The 16,721-nt window shown below is 35.0% G+C and overlaps 1 protein-coding gene across 2 annotated transcripts in view; it reads left to right on the top strand.

Annotated features, from left to right (window-relative positions):
- dnc (phosphodiesterase dunce) overlaps window positions 1-16,721 on the top strand; it is a 474,861-nt gene that overhangs the window by 5,477 nt on the left and 452,663 nt on the right. The window contains exon 1 of one of the 2 annotated variants that reach the window (XM_065356111.1): window positions 11,978-11,995. The exons of the other annotated variant lie outside the window; for it this stretch is intronic. The gene's annotated coding sequence lies outside the window, so the exon portion shown is untranslated. Of the gene's footprint in view, window positions 1-11,977; window positions 11,996-16,721 lie in introns of those variants that run through there. 2 annotated transcript variants of the gene reach the window in all.

Genomic DNA, 16,721 nt, shown 5'->3' with positions numbered 1-16,721 from the left:
TGAAATTTAAATAAGAATTAATTGAAAATTCTTAATCAATATTGAAATCAAAAATCTCAAAGTTGATTCTCTGCTGCAAAAAATACATTTTTTCATCGGGATTACAAAAGCTGAAGGCTGCGTGGGTATTTAAAAATTTTAAAAAAATTACACCGCAAACACATTTATGTAAGTATTTCATACTACGAGTAGGTACCTATTTTTACAACGAACCAATTTTCAAAATGGGATATTTCAAGTGCGCTTCTACTTTTAAAATTGAAAAAAAAATTTTAAATTGAAGTCGTTTTTCTTCTTGTTTCAATTACGTGAACTTTCGAACTGGAGACCATAATCTGTGGCTGTTTTCAAATAGGCCTGGCTTCAGATTCGAGGCTTCATTCGTGTAATTTCCATCGAAAGATGCATTATGCAAACAATAGGTAGATAAGGCAGCTCGATAAAGGTACTCGTATATAAACGTTTGAATGGCAAATGCAACCAGTATTTCTGGGCAATAGCTCGCCCGCCACGCCGCGCTGCCTTATTGTTGAGCGAATACAATGAAAAGACGCTTCTACGAGCTATACGTTAACGTGTTACCGGCGCGGCGCGGCGCGATTATTGTGGTACGAGGGAGGCAGGGTGTTAGGGCGAAAAAACTCGACTGTGTACCGCGTACATCGGAGAAAAATTGGTGCTCCGCAGTACTTAATGGTATTTTAATGAAAATTTTTAATTAAAAAACTCGACGAGCTCGAGCTCGAGCTCGACGTGGACGTTATTGCAGGATCGCAACGACGGCTATCGCGATGGCTATAGCTATATGGCTACGGCTACGGCTAATTTTAATTAGGATGCTCTAATTGGTCGGCGAAATGATGGAGCGTATAAAGAGATAACTATTATGTACGAATGGAAAAATGAACTGTTGTATGCGGAATCGAGTGAGTTTTTCAAGTAAATAGTCACTCGTGCTTCTGCTTCTGGTGCTTCGTGTTTTCGCCAGCTGTGAAGGCGAATGGCGAAGGCGGCGGCGGCGGCGGTTGCAGCGGTGGAAAATTTTTTCGCCGACGTGAACCCTGTTGATCGAATGTGTATAGCGAGTGTTTTTCTCCGAGAGCTTGAAACGAGGGAGGGTACAGCGAGTTGGAGGGTAGGCGATCGTTAAAGCTGACGATTGTGTGTGTGTACTGTGTACAGAAAGGCAAAAAGCTCACAGTATTGTACACAGTACGCTTGTACTCGTATATACGCCGCACGTACGCGTGCATTAGGTACCTACCTACCTTCCTGCTTTCCCATCGTACCTACCTACCTACCTACTTATATACTCGTACGTCGTCGTCGTCGTATAATCGTAGTTGTACCTCACGTCGAAATAATATACGTCGTCGTCGTAATACGTGTGTGTTGTGTACATTTCCATCGTCATCGTGGTCGTTGTATCACAACTCGCAAGCACATTCTGCAATTTTATTAACAATCTCATGTACGACAAGGGTTGTAACCCCGGATCCGGCTGCGGCGGTGGCAGCGGCGGCGACGGTCCCGTAAATACGCCGATATATGCAATTTTATTAACACCGCGTTAAGGGAACCTAGTCGCGTCTCCATGTGCAGACGTACGTCGATTCGTACGTCGGCATTTGGCAATAAGTACATGCTTACTTTTCATGATTTTGTTGTCGTCGTCAATGTCGTCATCGTGAAATTCCAACGTTTCCTGGCAGTATAGGAGGTGTGCCTTTGCAAATGTACGCTTTACGCATTATTTCCGTAAATATTCCGGCTATCGATTAGTACGTCCGAGTCGAGTAATTGAAATGTCGCTTCAAGGCGCGAAGCTCGATTGTGTTCATGTAAATTGACGTACCAGTCGACTTGTGTCGTTTGAATTCAAGTCAAACGTGTGTGAAAGGTCGTGTACAATATGTAACCGAGTGAAATCTTCGTCAGCGAATTTCTACTATCGACACACTCGTCGCTGTTGCATTTGCGATGTGAAATTTTTCGTTATAAGGTTTTCGCAAACGTTGTATTTTTTTCAATGATTTTTTTGGGAGGGGGGGGGAGAGGGACATTGATTCCGAGTCGTAGCTCGAATTTGACTCGAATACGAGCATGGAATATAAATAAATGTGAAAGTTAGGAGCGTGACGAAGTGATATGTCGTGGAGGGAGGGGGGCAGAAATTTTCTAAACTTTTTCGCTAGATTTTCTCATGTTTTTTACCCTAGCCCCCCTCCAACCAGTATTTGTTGTGCCAATTAGCCAGTTGTGGTTCGAAGAAATTTTGGAAGAGAGAGTTGGAAACAAAAAAGGCGAATAATTTCAAATGTTCAAAAACCATGTTTTTCGTACTTGACAAAAAATTTGTGTTGTTGTATTGCAAAGTTGTATGGCACTGAAATCAAAAATCAAAATTTTGTAATTTTTTGTGTGTGTGTGTGTTTTTTTAGTCTTTCGGCCTTTGAAAATCAAATACAAAAAAAACAGAACATTTTCGATTTTGCCTGAGCAAAGCGTGAGCTAAAGTTTCAGAAAATTCACAACTTATGAGGTATAAAAAAATCATTTTCAATATTAAAATTTTCAACGACAAAATTTTGTGCTTTTTGGTATTTTTGAATGAAATTTCGCATCATTTTTCGTTATATTCTGAGCATTTTTGAACTGGTACCAACCCTCTAGGTATTGATTTGGTTATATGTTTCTTATAAATTTCTGAAGTTAACTTTTCATTCTTGAAAATTTTTGAAAAATTGCACAGTTTTCAAATCTGCCTGAGCAAAGCGAGAGCAACAGCTTTGAAAAAATTGATAAGTAATTTAAAAAGTAAAATAAAAGTGAAAAAATAAAAAAATTTCAACAATAGTTTTCGGGAAATTATGACATGTATCTTATTTTTAATCTCCCGAGTCGATTGATGATGGCTTCGAGCTGTTCTGGAGCCTTCAGTTGGTTTTTGATTTCTCCAATTTGAAAGTGGAATTTAGCACATAGATATAACTCAGATTTATCGCCTGTGTGGATTTAGACACATATTTAGGAAATCTTTTCGTGGTGTTTAAAATACAAATTTCTTTCCAACGATAATTTTTGAAAAAATAATAATAATAATAATGGGGTGGGGGTTGTACCTAAATAGAGTGCAAAGGAAATTATAATTAATTGCAGCAACGTCTCCTGGAAAAATTTAAAAATTCTGAAGAAATCAAAAACCAAACTGGAGTACCTTACCTACCTCCTAAGTATTCGGAATTTTGAAAAAAAATGGCGAATATCTGTTCCACGAAATTAACATCAATTTCAGAACTAATTTCCAACATTTTTATGTACAAAATAATAATATCGTAATTACTTCGAGAAAAAAAAACACGAATCTTCGAAAATGTCGATTTTGTATTTTAAAAAAAAAATCAATTTGGGCAGCTAAAATTTTGTGTACAACCTCTGTTCAGATTGGTGGTGAGAACTTCAAGTGGTTCCCCTGTCAGAATATGAAGATTGCCCCATTAAACCAACAATCGCATTCGAATCGTCCGGCTGGAAATTGGCCCGATGATGAACTTCTCAGTGAGGCACCCCATATTGTAAGTAAAATAAAATTTTGATGCTTTCAGAATGAAAAATAGCTTTCATTCGCAAGAATCATGGAAAGAAATTGCACGACCCATTTGAACCAAATTAAGAATTAGAAGTGTTTTTTTACCACAATCCCAGAAACTAAATTTGAACCCACTCCGAAATGTTATTCCTATTTTTGAAGATATGTATTTCCAACTCATCCAATTTTTTCCAAGAATTTCCAACTTTTCGGCTCGCCTCTGGTTATTTTGTGTATTTTTTCCCCAAAAATAAATAAACAAACGAGTAAATACGTAAATAAATCGACGAATAAATTTACATATTATATGTACTTACCTTATGTAAATATATGTACATACTACAAATAAGCTAGAAAAAAATGACGATTAAAAAAAAAATTAAATGTGAAATTTTTAGTTTTTCATCTATGCAATAGCAGTAATAGGTACCCACTGTTTCGTAAATAGTGTTTCGGGTTATTCGAACGACAATGCAAATAATTATATGACGCGTACCACATTGAGCAAATAATTCGAAACGATTTAATTACGATCAGTAAATGTACTATAATTGAAACGTAACTTCCGCCACATTTCACCAAAACAAATTTAAATTACAATTAAACACAGGTTACCTTCCAACGTGTTCGAATTATCTACATGACGGACGATGCGAGGGTGTAGGGTGTAGGTTTTAGGCACACGCGTGTTGTGTCTGTATTTTTTATTCTTCATTTTTTTCGGCAACCAATGTACAGAGTCAGGTATACTTACCTACTTATCACACCACACGTGGAGATGCTGACCTGGTAAATTTACTCTCTGGAAATCGTTGGTTTGAATTGATATAGGTAATAGGTAGGGTCGATGTTATTTTTTTCCCTATAAGGAGACGTAGCTGTGTGTTTTCTTTCTAAAATCGTATGTGTACATATAGCGTGTAGCAAAAGACGCAGTTCGTGGCATTTGAGGGATAGGAAGTATATGGGTATTGGGTAAACAGTAAACACTACCGTAAGTAATGATTATATTGCCAAAAAATAAGCCCGGTATTTGAAATGTAACGTTGTTGTAAGTAAATAAATATTTAAAAGTATATTCGACTGCAATCAAACCAGCTGTTCTTTCGTGGCTTGTTTTATGTATGTACTTCGACGAGCGACGAAAACGTCAGATGGGATAATTATTCGTCGAAGCTGACGTCAAAATATTTTCGTCTTTTGAGTTTTAGGTCTGGGTGTATTTTCATCAAAGGGGTTTGAATTTATAAAAAGCAGCGTAAATCGATTAGGTACAACTTAAACAGGGTGTCTACCAGGTCGCAAAGTCGCAAAAAGTCGCGATTTTGAAAAGATTTTCATCAAGAATTACCAAAAAGTCCCGAAAAATCGTTCCGAATTTAAATTTAAAAAAAATTCTCGTACCTATTCGATAGTAGTGCTACTGCTAAGTTGGTATTTTAAATAATCATAAAAATTCAAAATTTCAAAAGTTTTCACCCTCGCAAATTTCTTTTCTTTAACCAGAAGTTGAGTCTTGATAAACCAACCAAAAAAAAGGATAGAAAAATTGACCTCTCGCATCAATAACTATGTTTTTTCACTTCATGCGAGATTGTGAATTTTTGTCTTACGAGTGCTTTTGCCCTCGCTTAACGAAGATTGCGAAAATTAGGTAGGTACTTAGCATTTTTTGGCCAATAATTTATTGTCAAAAATTCGTGCTTCTCCCCAAAAATAATCAGTCTTGCTTTTTGCTAAAAATTGTCAAAATTCTCGGTTTTTTGCAAAAAAACCTAAAAAGCTTTATTTTTTCCCAAAAACTGTCCAAAAGTCTTCCCTATTGCTGAAAATCCCAGCTGTTTTGCATTGCAAAGTGAAAAATTTTACTTTTCGAAAAAAATTGTATAAGAATGTACTTCTTAATTTCTTATTCTAAAAAATTGCTACTTTTACTAAATGTGCGTATCAAATTTTTGCTTAAAATTATTTAAAAGCTCATCTTTTTGCTAAAATTGTCAAAATCCTGCTTTTTGCCAAAAATTGTGAAAAAATCCTCGCTTTTTAACAAAATTTCAAAAATTGTCGTTTTAAAAAGAATTTGATTTTTACTTTTATTTTAAAAAATTGTCCTAATGTCTCGCATTTTTGCCAGAAATGGTCAGAAAACCATTCCTTCTGTTACAAATTGTACTTTTCGATTACTTTTTGTTTTTTTTTCTCGAGCTTTTTTGGTTACAAAATTGTTTTTTTTTGGGGAAAAATTGAGTACGATGTCAGCCCTCGCTTCACTCGACTCTGTTTACTTTTCATTTTCAAAATTACAATTTTTAAAAACTAATTATTTAAATACCTAATTCTGAAATTTTGGTCGAAAGAAATAAACAAAATTTTTTAAACATTGTTTTTACCTCTCGACACCCGAATTTTTGAAAGCTTTTGCCCTTGTTTCGGTGCGGTGAATTGTTATCTCTGAACTAAAAAAGTCGCAGTTCAAAACTTCCATAAATTCAAAAATGATGATAACAATTTTTAATGAACTTAACCTAGTGTGTGTATCAGGTACATTATTATGTATTATTACTCAATTGGCTTTTTTTTTGAAAACTTGTCATTTTTTCCGGAAAAATTGGTATTTTTTTCTCACAACAGTCGGAAAATTTTCAGTCTGCACCTCCACCCCCACTCCACTCCACCTCGCCCCCTCCCAAAAAACTCCAGTTTTTTTCTCGTAAAATTGCCTAATTTTCGCAAAAGTGAATAAAAAACTTAAAAAAACATACTCGTAATTGTACAACTCGCTTTCAAGTATCCGAAACTGAGAAAAAAAAACAGTAGGAAAAATATCCCGGGGGGAAGGGGGTAATTTTGAGGGCAATTTTGAGGGCCTTATTCGGTGCATCCGCCAGGGGTTTCCAACCGACCCAGTCCGCGCCTGATAACGACAGTCTGCGATTGAAAGAAAAGCAAAGGAAACACCACATATGGGGTAGATACGAGTAGATACAGATACAAGTAGGACGATGCCGTAGGTGAATGAATGAAATTTTTTATTTAAGGACGCTTTAACATGTAAGCTGTTTAGCGTCCACAATACGTTTACATTATTATTTTTTTTACAATCAGGTACCGACGTAGTACGTACTAGTATATTACTTAACTGTTCGGTAAAGTGCGTGAATACCAACGAGTGTGATTTTTGCAGCGCGAGCCGAAGGCGAGCGTTGCAAAGCACACGAGTTGGTGTTCACGTACATTTGCCGAATCGTTGAGTAATATGTTTTACTTAATTAGTATAGGTAAAGCTCTCAGTGCCTCACTGTTTAAAACAAGGCAGTTGTCTTTAAGTCACTATGCGTACAAAATTACACAAAAATGTAAAAAAAATTACAATTGTAGTTCTTTAATTATTTATCTAAATGGCAACCCTGCTTTACATTCGAAGCGTGTTTTTCAGTAGATAGAAAAGATAACGTACGTACATGTGGTAGTGATTTTGATTTCTTGAATATGAATTTCTTTCTTCTTATTCGTTTAATTTTGAAATAAAGCAATGGGTGTTTGATTTTTATCTATCAGAAAATGAATTCCGTTTTGTTTTAGTTTATTTATTCACAAAATCAATTTCGATTTTTAGTATTTACATTAAAATGTGAAGTGATGATAACAAAGTGATGTGAATTTTACTGAAGTACGTAGTAGTTTAGTTATGTACTCGTACATACAATTTATTCTTCAAAAAAGAATTTTAAAACATGGTTACTTGATATCTTTTGAACACAAATTTCATCGAATACCTTCGAATGAACTGGCTGAAAGTAGATTACAGATTTACGTACATGTGATTTCTTACTTCTTTGAGTGAATTTTACTTCGTTTAGTTCGTTTAGTTTTGAAATAAATCGTGGATGTTCAATTTCTATCTAGGTATCAGAAAATGAATTTTGTTTTGTTTATAATGTGATGATAACAAAGTGATGTGAATTTTACCAAAGTACTTATATACTCATATTATGTATTACCGTTTATTCTCGAAATTAGTTACACTTCACTTGATCATTCTCAATGTGTGTTTTGTTTGTAAATCAACTCTCCCAAGGAATTATCAACAGGTACTGTGGTCTATGATGTTCTTACTTTGAAAAAATTATTCATAAAAGAATTTAACAACGTAACTTGATATCTTTTGAAAGTTGAAACTAAATTTCATCGAATATGTACGAATATGAGGAATGAACTGGCCCAAATCCTTAATCATAGTATTGAAAGTACAGAAGAATATTTAATTTAATAGTTCAGTTAGAATAGATTCGCTCAAAAACGTCTGAAAAATGTTATAAAGATTCACTAATCGCCATTTTATGCATACTCACATAGGTATTGTTGATATTACGGTTGTGTCACTGATAAACTCGCGTCAGTACCGTACTGCTGAAAGTAGCCGGTAAAGTGTAACAATACCGCTCTGAAAACAGTGCGGTACTGAGAGTTTTACCTATACCTATTAAGTAATATGTTTTACTTAATTAGTATAGGTAAAGCTCTCAGTGCCTCACTGTTTAAAACAAGGCAATTGTCTTTAAGTCACTATGCGTACAAAATTACACAAAAATGTAAAAAAAATTACAATTGTAGTTCTTTAATCATTCATCTAAATGGCAACCCTGGTTTACATTCGAAGCGTGCTGATAACGTACAATTTCAAATTCATTTCTTCTTCTATTCCTTTAATGGCTTTAATTTTGAAATAAAGCATGGGTGTTTAATTTCTATCTATCAGAAAATGAATTTCGTTTTGTTTCAGTTTATTTATTTACGAAATCAATTTTCAATTTTCAGTATTTACATTAAAATGTGAAGTGATGAAGTGGTGTGAATTTTACTGAAGTACATAGTTACATACTCGTACATACACATACAATATCGTTTATTCTAAGCATTGTTTGTAAATCAACTCTCCCTAAGAATTATTAACAGGTACTGTGGTCTGTGATGTTCTCACTTTGATAAAATTATTCAAAAAAGAATTTTACAACATACTTAGTTAGTTGATAATTATCTTTTGAAGCTAAATTTCATCGAATACCTTCGAATGAACTGGCTGAAAGTAGATTACAGACTTACGTACATGTGATTTCTTGAATTTCTTACTTCTTTGAGTGAATTTCACTTCGTTTAGTTTTGAAATATCTATCAGAAAATGAATTTCGTTTTGTTTATAATGTGATAACAAAGTGGTGTGAATTTTACCGAAGTATGTACTCGTATGTATTACCATTTATTCTCAAAATTACACATCACTTGATCATTCTCAATGTGTGTTTTGTTTGTAAATCAACTCTCCCAAGGAATTATCAACAGGTGCTGTGGTGTGTGATGTTCTTACTTTGATAATATTCATAAAAGAATTTAATAACGTAACTTGATATCTTTTGAAACTAAATTTCATCGAATAGGAATAAGTATGAGGAATGAACTAGCCGAAATCCTTAATTATAGTATTGAAAGTACAGAATATTTAATTAATTTAATAGTTCAGTTAGAATAGATTCGCTCAAAAACGTCTGAAAAATGTTACAAAGATTCACCAATCGCCATTTTATGCATACACACATCGGTATTATTGATATTACGGTAGTGTCACTGATAAACTCGCGTCAGTACCGTACTGTTGAAAGTAGCCGGTAAAGTGTAACAATACCGCTCTGAAAACAGTGCGGTACTGAGAGTTTTACCTATACCTATTAAGTAAATTTATTTATACAAACGCGAGTAAAGGACAAAGGTGCTGAACCGAGCAATAACTACCAAGCGACAAAGGAGAGTACAGAATGTGTTGTGTAGTGGACTTGTCTCGATAACATACGAGTACCTACTTATTTTCAGTATCGAACTCTCGTGGGAGCTAGAGACGCTTGTCATCCTTTAAATTCGAAATTCGACACTGCCGCGACGGCGTCGTCTTATACTCGTAGCATTATTTTCATGTAACGAATCTCGAAAATGTGAATGTGATACAGGTTATGCGGTGGTTACTTACTTTGTAATTCTGTATTACTACACGAGTAGAGAGGAGAGAGAGAGAGAGAGAGAGAGAGCAAAAAAGAGAAATGTCCACGATTTGTGGCGTTAAACGCGTATCGAAATTTCTTAGATTTATTTTCGATAAAGCTGAAAGGCGAGGCACTTTTTTCCGTTGGCTGTAAAGAAACCTTCACTCGAGACTATTTTCAAAGCAAAGCGAAGCGGAGGCGAGGCAAAAAATGTAATTAAAATTTTCGCCGGAATGAAATACTCGCGTACCTTTCGGCTTCCGCGTGGTCTCTTTATGTTACACTTTTATGGCCTTTTCTAGCAATTCTATGGCTGTGGAGATGGCGTGCCGTGTACCGTGTACCGTATACACTGTGCAGGCCACAGGGGTGGATTCTCTCTATCCGTTTACGATCGTCGTCGTTCTTGAGAGACCGAATCTCGCTTTTATGAAATTCTTGCCGTTTCCACCGCGTCTCATCGTCTCCGGTCTTGGTCTTCCTTATGCCTTACAGTCTTACACGTTTGCAAGCGTAAGCCTACGTATTTATTACACTAGACGCAGTCGCAGACTTAGACGCTGCCATGCAATTACTTATAGTACGAAAATAGTTTTCAAATAAGTACATAGTTATTCGTACGATTGTTGTAGGCTAAAATAGACTGCCACTAACATATAAGTTCAACTTGAGTGAAAATATGTTCCGATTTGAAAATACTTACTTATGTACATATAAGTATTGTGTACTTGTATACGAAATGGTGCAAGCGGTTTGCATTTGCTCGTCATCATACGAGTAGTTCAGAGTAGCTATGATCGTTGGATCAACTTTATTTTTGTAGCAAAGTCACAATAGGATTGTAGAGTTGTGGAAATTTTCAAAAATAAACGTCCCTATTTATCATAGTAAGTATTGTATGTACATATGTAGGTTGATTCTAAAATTTATAGTCGACGAGGAAACCCTTTAAACTGACACGATCGGAATTCGGATTACAACGAAACCAAGCTACTTACGTAGATCGAATGCATAGACATACAGCTTGTCTTAAAACGCCCATAATCAATGTTTCGAGTACTAACTACTTATGAGTATAATTATTCATTCTTGGATTTTTGGTGAATTTTTGAAAATTCAAAGAAATCCGAAATTTTTTTTTTTTTTTTTTTAAACACATCGAACCAGTATTTATTTATGAATAATTAGATCCTTTCAACAGTTTCAACCCACCAATTCGAAAACTCCCAGTTTCAAGCCATTCTGCAGCCTCGAACTGGAACGAGAATTTTTGGAACGGACGAACGGGATCGAAAAAAACGTAAAATACACTACCAGCGCAAATTTCATCGATTGAAATTTATTTTTCGATTTTTTGGTAAATTTTTGATGAAGGCCATTTTTCATGAAAAAAAAATCAAAGTTTGGTAAAATTGACCGCATGCACCATCGAATAAATAATCTGTACCTACTACTTACATATCTACCATCTACAGTATAAAGTAGGTAGAGGTACGTAGTAAGTTTTACATAAAATGGATAGATATCTACTTAGGTTTTTTTGCCAAAATTTTATCGCAAACTTGTTCCCTCCGAAGCTAAAAACAATAAACATATCTATCCATTTCAATATTAGTTCATCGTAATAAAAATACTTGAGTAATTTATTTGGCAACACCGCAACGCATTAAAATGTTAGGTAGAGGTACCGAATACCGATAAGTCAAGTCAACTAGCAAGGTGCTAAAGGGTCTTATCAGAAGAATGATTCACAGAATTGAAAATATGTAAAATTCGTAGCGTTGAAATGTTTTCAGTTTTCAGTTTTCAACTGGTTCATCGTGTCTTTTGTTAAAAGTTACGAAGCGTCGTTCGATTGATATGACGCATCGCCGGGTCGGGCGGCCGTGATGAATAACCTCCCCTTATCGGTGTTTTATACTCGTATAAATGGAATGCAAAAATTTGTCTCGCTCTCGTTACTTTAATCGTGCGAACATTTCGGCGATTTCGCGTGTCGATTACTGATTGATGAAGAATAGCTACTAGCTATAGTAGAGTAATGTCGATTCGCGTCATCCCGTGGTTTCGTTAGTTTCGTTTCGTTCAGTTTTGGATGTTTTTTTTTTCACTCGTTAAATCAATTTTGAATTATTTATTCATTCCGGAGTATTCGCGTTGTTTTCCGAGATTTTTAACGAATTATTCAGGGTAATGTACTAATGTACTCGTATTTCAATTCGTAGTCGTAGCCATCTTAGTTACCTATATCTACGTGATTTATTTGATAAAAAATGACGAAAAGGTATAAATGTGCGTTTTTTCATCACGAGGAAAGCTGTCGAGACGATTCGGATCAGCCCCAAAATCGAGTAATTTATGTACGTAGATAAAGGTATGTACTTAATGTGTGTGTAAGTATGTATGTAGATGTACTATGTATGTAGCATGTAATGTATGTACTGTACTAAGTAATATGAATCAATTTCACACCAATTAAGTATTCGAGTGCGAAATATTGATACAGAAGTGAGACAGAGGGAGGCATAGTAAGTTCTGATCGTACGTATTTCTTCAGTGAAATGTATAATCTAAAGAAATGGTGCTTAATTCTTGAAGTACTTAATGGGATGTTTTCTGGTACCTAATTACAGTATTTTCGACGGCAATTACGATATTTTATCGCAATGTGGTATTTGAATTGGGTAATTTCGGCTATTAAGTATTATATTAAAAAAAACACACATCTTGAATTCATTTTTGCGTTTTTTTCTATTTTTCTAAAATATTTCAAATTAATTTGCATTTTTACCTCTCTTAATCGTGAACTATACGCGACCCGTTAACGCTACAATTACGATGTATTACGGTAATTACCAAATGAAAAGGGTGATTTTTGATAATTTCCCAATTTTTTGGGGTTAGGTACTCTTTGTTTTTAGAGTATACCCAGTCGAATGTTCTCGGAGTAATTGCAGTCACTTTTGCTGGATATTTCTATCGGGTATAAGGTAATTTGGAGTAATTTTTCGATTTTCCGAGGAAAAATATTTTTAAAGAAGTGCCTTTTTCGATTTTGCGTGAATTTTTGAAAATTGTTGGGCCAAAAATATAAAAGAATCAAAATCTTATTAAATTGGCCTACAAAAGCTGAAATTTGGTATACGGGTACACTGTTTTTTCGAACCTCTAAATCAATTGAAAATGGTTTCGAATTATACGAGTATGAGTACTGCTGGAGCCTCCAGCAGGTGTTTGAAACTGGAACGATAAAACTTTACCAAAAAAAATTGGAAAGCTAAAATTGACTACGTACTCGGGACTTTTTGTCCTTGGGGGGGGGGGGGGGGGTTGAGGGAAGGGGAGAGAGGACAAGCTATATTCTCAAATGCGGTAATTCCGTAATTCCAAACATCCAAAAAAGAATTGATTTTCGCCTTATCTGTTCAAAAATTCCTCTTTTCGTTCCAAAATTGCAAAGAAAAGTCACATTTTATGCAAAACATGCTTAATAAGGTTTCTTTTGCTGTCTAAGCCAAATAGTGTTAAAAAGTGTCAATTTTTGAGAAATCGTCAAAAAATTCCCATTTTTTGTCAAAGTTGTCAATTTTTGGAAAAAATGTCGAAAAGTGTCATTTTTTGAGGAAATCGTGAAGAAGTATTAATTTTTGGCAAATTGTCAAAAAGTGCCTTTTTTGGCAAATTGTCAATAAGTGCCTTTTTTGGTAAAATTGTCAAAAAAGGACCATTTTTGCAGTTCTGTTCTTGTCAAGATTGCCGACATTGTCAAAAAGTTGGGTACTTTTTTTTTGTCAAAATTGTCAGAGTGTCGATTATTTTGTAAAAAACGCCAAAAAGTGTCAATTTTTGGAAAACATAATTATCAAAGAGTGTCAATTTCTGAGAAAATTTTCCACATGTCAACTTTTGAGAAAATATCAAAAAATGTGAATTTTTAAGAAAATCGTCAAGAAAAGTTCATTTTTGGCAAAATTATCAAAAAATGCCATTTTTTCAATCTTTTCTTGCCTCGATTTCCTAAAAATTGATATTTCTGCCAAAATTGTCAAAAAATTCCTGATTTTTGCCAAACTTACCAGAGAGTCAAGTTTTGACGAGTTGATGAAAAGTAATGATTTTTTTTGACAAAATGCTCGCGAAGTAGTTTTTTGATAAAATGCTCAAATATTCTTAAGAGTCAGCAGCAACTTGAAAATTCTAGTTTTCTATAAACCTACATTCTTGCGATTGGTACTCGATGGTGACCCACTTGACCCAAAATCAGTATCTGCCAGTTCGGAACCGTACAGGGTTTTCCCAGTGATTTTCATAATTGAAAGTTTAAAAGTATTCCCCCACCATTTAAGTGGATCTAGTCTAGGTACATTACATATACTACAATAATAAGAAGCTGATTGTGACATTGATTTACGCCCTATTTTTGATATTCCGAGTCGATTGCAGATGGTTTTAAGCCGTTTTGAAGTCACTAGCGACATTTTGAAAAATTTTACGAATTTTGCGAATCTTTCAAATTTTTAATTATGAAATCGCCGAACAAAAAATATACGGATTTGAACTGGCAGACAGTAATTCCGAAAAAATGGCATGTGGTTGGTCAAGTACATACATAGATCACTAACGAACACCAATCGTAAGGGCATACATACTTACTCTTACCTACGTGCTAAAGTCGATTTGGATAGCTTTTACAGTTTTTTTTTTTTTTTTTTTTTTTAGGAAACTGAAATTCTCGGCGTGTTGAAATTGAAACATAGGTAGAGTGAATTTTAGCTTTTCAACTTCATAATTATGTATTACGAGTGCGAGTATGTTCAAATCTTGTGAAAATTTCAACTTTGAAAAATCTGCTGGGAACTTCAGAACTCCTTACTTTGAACGGTTCAAACGAGTTTCCAAATAACTGTGGGGAGGGGGCAAAAGCAGGGTTAGTACCAAATTGTAAGCGTTCTCGGGTCGATTTGGCAACATTTTGAATCTTCAGATGTTTGAACCAAATTAGATTTTCGAAAATCAACCAAAAATAGAAAATTTGTGAGAGTCGTATCGTAAAAATATATTTGTATTTTCGTCGGTGTTCTGCACCTTGAAAAACATAACTCTCGACATGTCTCGTATTTTCGAGATTTTTTTTCTTCAATTTTTCCTTTAAACTGGAAGGGGAGGCGGCGGCGCGCGCGCTCTCTTTAATTAAAAGTGTGCAAAAATTTGATATTTCCAACTCACTTGATGGGGGAATTTTACGTATGCTCTACAATTTTTTTTCAACTCATTTTTTTGTACGAGTAAGTAGAATAATAATTAGTAATCCTCAACTTTTCCCAAAATTGAGTTTTTTGTTATTAAAAGTTTGAATTCTTCGACAATTTTTTCTTGGCGGAAAAATCTTTTCCGAGGGTTTGTTTTCCAAGTTATTTCGAGAAAAAATTAAATAGCTCAACTCGATGGAACAGGGTGTCCACAGGTCTGGAAAACCTGGAAAACCTGGAAAAGTCAGGGAATTCGGTCGGTCTGGAAAAGTCAGGGAAAAGTCAGGGAATTTCGTAATTTTCACGCAAAATCCCTGGAATTTTGAAAAAACGAATCAATTGAAAATTTTGAATAAGGACCTGTGATGAAAGGAAAACACTGTTTTTCACTTCTCGAAACGCAAATTTTCAAAAGCTTTTGCCCTCGCTTCGCTCGGGCTTGTTTTCTTTCCTCTTTCAAAGACAACATGAAAATGTCTAGATTATAAAAATCAAGTTTTTATGCCAAAAAATGAACTCCTCACGAAAAAAAACATCGTTTTTAAGCATCTCGAATGTACATACAAATTTACAAGAGCTTTCGCCCTCGCTTGGGTCTGTTCTGTTTTCTTTTTCAAAATCAACTTCCTTTAAAAAAAAACATAATTCAAATATTCTAAAATTTTAAAAGCCAAAAAAAAGCAACTCGTCCTCACATAAAAAAAACCTCGTTTTTATGCCTCTCGAAACTCAAATTCTCAGAGGCTTCCGCCCTCGCTTCGCTCGAGCCTGTTCTCTTTTCTTTTCAAGAGTGAACTTCCTTCAAAAAAACATCCATTCCAATATTAAAATTTTAAAAAACCAAAAAATAAACACTCTTCGCATTCAAAAAAAACTCGTTTTCAGGCATCTTGAAATGCAAATTTTCGAAAGTTCTCGCCCTTGCTTCGCTCGGGCCAATTTGTCTGTCATTTTGAAATGAACAAATTTCGCATTTTGAGGCCTTCAAAAATCAAAAAAAGAAAATAAAAATTTTCATAAGTTATATGAATACATATATTATGTATTTTATCAATTGGCCAAACTTGATGCATGTTTTATTTATTTTTAATTAGAAAAGTTAATAATCAAAGTTAAGCTGTTTTTTATATCCGAAGAAGTATCCAGTTCGAAGAGAAGCTTATGAAAAAAATTACCCCCCCCCATTTTTAAATTAAAGTATGGGGTAAGCGTAGAAAATTGAGAAAAATGGTCTGGAAAAATAGAAAAATTGGTCTGGAAAACCTGGAAAAGTCAGGGAAAATCATTTCCAGAAATGAGTGGACACCCTGTGGAACAACTTCTTTTCTTAACTGGTGAGTTGGCTCGAATTGGATTTGATCCATTTCCCCCTAACCCCCTTTTTCTGTTGCATCGCTGTTTTTGTATTGATTTTATAAGTGTACGAGTACCTACGTACGCGTATTTGCTTCAGTACATTGATCTGACTTCGTACTCGCGTGCTCCATGTATTTTTCTTGCGCCAAATCAAAGTCACGTCTGAAATCTGTGTGTTCAGCTGTTCACCGTACTCGATCCTCGTTATATCTTGTACTTCTTAAGTTAACAACTTATCGTACTCGTACATTTGGAATGCTTTCTCTTGGGTTCTTGGGCTGTGTTTCGTCGACTATGTACTCGTACTCGTACTTCCACCTTCGTATCTGTGTACGAGTACATAGAATGCGGCACGGAGCGGCGCGGCGATCGATTTACGTATAATAAGCTTCGTTACAAGCGGTACATCGGATGCGGAGGATCCGCCTTGCTACGTTATACAATATCTACGCGCGAGAATGTCATTTTTAATATTAGACCTGCCGCAGCAACAAG

The sequence above is a fragment of the Planococcus citri genome, chromosome 3 (genome assembly GCF_950023065.1).
Source record: "Planococcus citri chromosome 3, ihPlaCitr1.1, whole genome shotgun sequence".
NCBI classification, from domain to species: domain Eukaryota; kingdom Metazoa; phylum Arthropoda; class Insecta; order Hemiptera; family Pseudococcidae; genus Planococcus; species Planococcus citri.
Note: the sequence above shows the minus strand (reverse complement) of the source record. Positions and strands in the feature narration are given on the sequence as shown.